The following is a 6,435-nucleotide window of genomic DNA, read 5'->3' as shown; positions in this document are numbered from 1 at the left end:
CTCATTTGAAAGCCTTGTTCTTAGTCTTTCACACCTGACCTGGAAAACACTACAGCCAATTCTATTTGTTATAGTGTAGCGCGCTCCTGGTCCTTATTCTGAATTTTTATCTGAATTCTAAGAGTTTTTAACAAGTTTAGTCCTTAAAACAGATAACGTAATTATTGTAGGTGATTTCAATATTCATGTGGATGTTGAAAATGATAGCCTTAGTACTGTGTTTATCTCATTATTAGATTCAATTGAACCTCTTTCCTCTCTCCTTCTCTCCTCCATTTATATGCATTTATTATTGCATGTTACTAACTCGACATCTTCTCTCTCCCGTATTTCTGTGCTTTCTTGTTTCTCTCCTCTCTCCTTCTGTCGCTTTCCGCAGGTATTTCTGCCTCCAGAGCTGCAGAGACTGGATCTGTGGTTGTGGGCCTCTTGCTGCCCCCGTGTTCCTGCTCAACAATGGCTACTACAGTTGTTGTTATTGGCTCTGTTACTAATACTGTCATTATTATTCCTATAGCTGTCATTCCTATTATTATTAATTTATTAATATCAATGTTACCACTCCCATCACATTATTACTATTTAAAAAATTCTAGGTGGTATTTGCATTGTGCCTCCCTAGACCTGCTCTATAGGAAAAGTGCAATGAGATAACTTTTGTTATGAATTGGCGCTATATAAATAAAATTGAATTGAATAGTGTCACCTGCTGGCTGATTCGGGAACTATGACAAACAGTAACACATCGCGAAACTTTGAAAAATCGTAGCTCGGGCACCTTAGGTTGCAGGGGGATGCCGATATTTTCGTGGGGTCCCAGCCCCTCAAAGTCAGATTGTTATATAAGCACGTTTAAAAAGAACAGATGTTGACCAAAGTGCTGCAAAATATATTAAACAATAACACAATAATATATATTTAAAACAAAACAAATAGAGAATATATAAAAAACAACACAAATACAATCCAAATTATCAAAACTCAGTCTGATTTAAAAGTCAAAGAATTAAAATTAGTTTTGAAATGAGTTGTCCACTGTAGGTAAGGTCCTGATGCGGAAGGGTAGGCTGTTCCATAATTTATGAGGCAGCCCCCATGCTCTGGCATCTCTCCATACAGTAATGCATGTGTATAGGTCCTGTTTGTTCATGTGCGTATTTCGGGAACGGGGAGACGAACAGCAGCCCACAGGTCAGGGGACGCTGCAGAAAGAGCCTCTTGCTGGTTATAGAACAGGAGGGAAGAGTTGGGCTGGAAACAAGGAGGAGATGGGCAGCGATATGCCCGCCACTGCCAACCAGCCAATGAGAAGGTGTTACGGTTTAGGCTCGAAACACCCGATGAACATTGGGCACCATCTGACGACAGCAGACAGTTAAGCTGTTTAGCTGAGAGAAGTGAAAGCATCTTCCGATGTATTTCCATGCAAATTTTCTAGGTAACCAGTGACTTCCAGAAAGTCTGGATGACAACCGCGAGAAATCGGTGACCCTGGAATAGCAGATGACCTCAATGAATCAAATGGTCCAAGATGAGTGACATCAATGAATGGTACCAACTAGTTCAAGACCTCAACCTCATGTTAGAAGCCACACTAGCTGGGACATTCAAACAAAAAGTCAACACACTCACAACAATCACGTACAAACTGGTAAAAGAATGCTTCAGCACAGAGGGAAAGAAGATGAACATCAGGACTAAGCCAGCAGAGGCATTCTCGGATTCCACTGGTCAATTCCTTAATTCTTTCCCTTTCGTCAGTATGAACTCTTTTAAACTGCTTGTTGAGAGACTTGATTTCTTTCCTTAGCCAATCGATCTCCATTTCAACCATTGACCAGTTCAGAATGATCTGGAGATGTAGAATGATGTAGAGTGCAAGATCGTCTCTAAGAGGATGACCTCATACATGACTGAGAATGGGTATGTCGATAAATTTATTCAGAAAGGTGCCATTCCAAGCTTCTCCGGGTGCTTGGAACACACCAGAGCCCTCAGTCAGATGATACAGGAGGCCAAGACAAGCAGAGGAGACCTAACAGTGGTCTTGCTGGATTTGGCTAATGCAGACGGCTCAATCCCTCACACCCTCCTCCATGCAGCAATAGACCATTACCACAGCCCACAAGATGTCCTGGGGATGATCACCAGCTACTTCAGCAGAATCAAGCTACAATTCAAATCAGGCCAGTTCACAATTCAGTGGCAAGACCTGGAGAAAGGAAACGTGACGGGCTGTACAATCTCCCACATCCTCTTCATCATGGGAATGAACCTCCTCATCACAGCTACCAGGAATGAAGCCTGAGGGAAAACAATCAAATCGGGTGTCGGACAGCCCCCAATAAGAAGCTACATGGATGACCTCACTATAACAACTACAACTCATGTGGAGGCAAGCTGGGTCCTAACAACACTTGGGCCAGGATGAAGTTCAAGCCTAAGAAATTGAGGAGCATGGTGATCAAGAAAGGGAAGGTAACCAACAAGTTCAAGCTGCAAGTCCAGGGGTAGGCCATTCCATCAGTAGAGGAGAATCCAATTAAATGCCTCAGGAAGTGGTTTGATGATTTCCTGTCTGACAGAAACAATGTCACCTGCACTAAAAAGCAGACAGACGATTTCAAGACTTGGCTCTATCAACACGGTCTGCTGCCTAGGCTCAGGGCTCATGAGGCTGTTGATGGCAGTTTATGAAGTTCCTATGTCATATGTGGAAGGAGTGTAGAGAAATATCAACAAACACCTTTGTAGGTGGCTGGGAATACCTCCAAGCTTCACATCAGAAGGACTGGACATAAGGTCTGGGGAACTACATTCCCGCTATTATGTATGGTGGAGGAGTGGCAAAGTGCAGGGTCATGTTGACCTTCAGACATTCCCAGGATGACCAAGTCAGAGATGCAGGCGTCACAACTAGATCAGGGCACAAGTGGGCAGTCGATGCAGCAGTGGCCCAAGCAGAGAGCATGTTATAGCTTTGGGACATAATTGGAAATCCATGCACTGGAAGACAAGGTCTCGGAACCAACCATTTCCAGCAGTGGGGAAAAGGCAGATACAAAGGAGAGGAGAGCCATGATCCAGACTGAAGTGTGGAACTTGGAGGAGGAGCAACAGAGATCACAGGCTGTGAAGCTTGCATCCCAAGGAGCCTGGACAAAATGGGACCTCTACGAGAGGAAAGTCACATGGGTGGAGCTGTGGAAGCTGAAACCCTTCCGTATCTCCTTCCTACTGCGGTCAGTGTACATCACACTCCCAACTCCAACAAAAGTGCACAAGTGGGGTATGAGGGAGGATCCAGTGTTCAAGATTTGCAGGGAGAGGGGTACCATGGCACATATCCTGTGCCTTGGAGCACGAGAGATGGAAGAAGCGCCCAACCAATGTAAGACTCACACCATCAATTAAATTTGTGAGGGAGAGAGAGAAGACAGCAGCCACACAGAGAACAAAGAACAACTTAACTGCAAACAGCACAATCTTGGGAGATGAGGGTGGACATGGGAAGAAAGCTGTATTTCCCCCAGGTTGTCCAAACAACCTTGAGGCCAGATGTGAGCTTGTGGTCTGAAGAGACTAAGAAGATCATCCTAATTGAACTGACATTCCCATGGGAAGAGGCCTGCAGCCAAGCCTTCAAATGGAAGAAATCAAAGTATCAAGACTTGCAGCAAGATTGTAGGGAGAAAAGATGGCTATTTCCAGTCGAGCTCGGCTGTAGAGTATTCCCTGCGCAGTCAGTGTGGAGAATGCTTACAGCCAGTGGAATAACAGGAAAGGGGAGGAGAACAGCAGCCTGCAGGTTGGGAGAGGCAGCAGAAAGAGCCTCTTGCTGGTTATGGAACAGGAGGGAAGAGTTGGGCAGTGCAGGTAGTTGGGCTACCTCTGGAGCTACAGAGACTGGATCTGTGATTGTACACTTGCTGCCCCTGTATTCCTGCTCGGCAACTGCTACTACAGTTGTTGTTATTGGCTCTGTTACTATTATTGTCATTACTATTATTATTAACTTATTAATATTAATATTATATTATATTGGCATATAACATTATTATACTGTTATGATATATAATGATCAGACTAATTTTCCTTAGTAAAAATGACTAATTAATTTTCCTCCACCTTATCAATGCCTATAATATTTCCTCACTTCTAGCAGGAGAACATGCATATGGAGAATGAGGTAGCAGTGCTCAAGTTAAATGCTGTAATTGCAGAGGAAACCACACAGCAGCGTATGGTGGTTGCACCATCAGGAAGCAGGCAGTGGAGATTCAAAGAGTAAGATCAGAACACAAAGTAACATATGCAGAGGCTGTGAGGATGTGTAACAGAGAAAGATGAGAAGAGGGAGTCAACCAAAGTCATCCTGAAACAAATGCAGGAACAGCACAGGTACATAAGGACAACACAGGAATATCAATGGACAAGTTAGTGCTGTTTTAGCCTATGTCATCAACTGCTCAGAGCAAGTAAAAACCAAGACAGAAAAAATCTAAATCATAGTTATGGCAGTGGCTAAATTCCTAAATATGAAAGATTTATCATGGGAAAAGATACATGCTGAACTTAGTCATGGAGAAGGGACCTCAGAGACAGCTTCTCATATCACCATAATGTTATTACTTCAATGGAACGCCAGAAGTCTGATAGCAAATGGACAGGAGTTTAAAGGCTACATTGATAAGTTAAATACGAAACCAGATGTTATATGCATTCAGGAGACATTGCTCAAGCCAAAGCTGGAGTTCATTATTAAAGGATACACAACCATACACAAAGATAGATTCAATGGAAATGGTGGAGGGTGTGCAATATTTATTAAAGAAGGTATAAAACATAAACAGTTAAGTGCAGTACAAGAAATTGAAGTAGCAGTTGTTGAAATATGGTGGAAGAAAGAAAGTATGAAAATATTAAACTTCTATAACCCATGCAAAAAACTAGAGAAAGTAAAACTAGAATCAATACTGGAACATTGGAGAGGTAATATCATCTGGTGTGGAGACTTCAATGCGCACAGCACAGTATGGGGTGAACAAGATTTAAATGGAGAAATATTAGAGGAGCTAATGGATGAAAAGGAACTGGTGTGTTTAAATGATGGATCAGGCACACGGGTAAATTTAGTGAAGGGTACAGAGTCAGCAATAGATCTTACTTTCATATCACAGTCTTTGGTTGGGGAAAATAGTTGGGAAGTAATTAAAGGAAGCACTATAGGGAGTGATCACTATCCTATATTCACAAGTATTGGAGTAGAAAGAGAAGTACAGCAGGATGAGAGAGAAGGAAGATGGAAATTTGAAGAAGCAAATTGGAACTAGTATAGGGTAATAACTGAAGGGAAAATAAATGAGGTAAATATGAACCAGACAATTGATGACTTTAATGCAGAAATAAACTGTATTATATTAAGAGCAGCAAAAGAGTCAATACCAAAAAGAAACAGTAGTAAAAGGCCGTGGCGGACACAAGAATGCACTTCTGCAATTAAAGATTGAAAAAAGGCCTTTAAAGTCTTGAAGAAAACTTTTGGAATTTTTGGAAGAGGTATTGTGGCTCACTAGGAAGGACTACACCATTAGACCGAGTATGGGGGATGATTAAGAGGATGTCCGGAAATAGAAAAGAATATGGATATCCTATAATGAAAGATGGGGGAAAAGTAGTAATAGAAGGTAAGGAGAAAGCAGAGTTATTAGCAAGGACATTTGTTAAGGTACATAGTACTGAAAATTTGAGTAATGAGGAAAAGAAACAGAGAAATAGAACAATAGGAAAAAATGTAGAAGCACTGCAGGATGATGAGGAAGATGGAAGTGCAATAAATATGTTGCTTACAATAAAAGAGCTAAATAATGCATTAATAAAGTCTAGGAAAACAAAGCCAGGGAAATACTAAATAAGTTATTGTATGCTAGGAAACTTAAGTGATAGGAGTAAAGAACTATTATTAAGATTATATGATAAGGTATGGGAAGAGGGATGGTTACCAAGTCAATGGAAAGAATCAGTTATTGTCCCCATTTGTAAGCCAGGTAAGGATCCAGGTTTAGCAGAAAGAAAAAAATGATAAACGAAAGATTAAGGTTTCATATAGAGACAAAAGATTTGTTGAAGAATCACCAAAGCGGATTTAGAAAAGGAAGAAGTAAAATTGATCCGGCTCTGTGTTTAGAAAATGAAATTAGGAAAGCTCAAATGAATAAAGAGAGTTTAGTAGCTGTATTTTTTGATGTTGAGAAGGCATATGACATGTTGTGGAAGGAAGGGTTAATGATCAGGTTACATCAAGTGGGAATAAGAGGGAGAATGTGTAGACGGGTTAAAAACGTCTTAACAGCGAGGTGGATATCAGTAAGAGTAGGGAAAGAATATAGTACCAAGTATTTAGTGGAAAATGGAACTCCTCAAGGGAGTAGAATC

The sequence above is a fragment of the Siniperca chuatsi genome, linkage group LG8, assembly GCF_020085105.1.
Source record: "Siniperca chuatsi isolate FFG_IHB_CAS linkage group LG8, ASM2008510v1, whole genome shotgun sequence".
Lineage (NCBI taxonomy): Eukaryota > Metazoa > Chordata > Actinopteri > Centrarchiformes > Sinipercidae > Siniperca > Siniperca chuatsi.
This window is presented reverse-complemented; position numbering follows the sequence as displayed.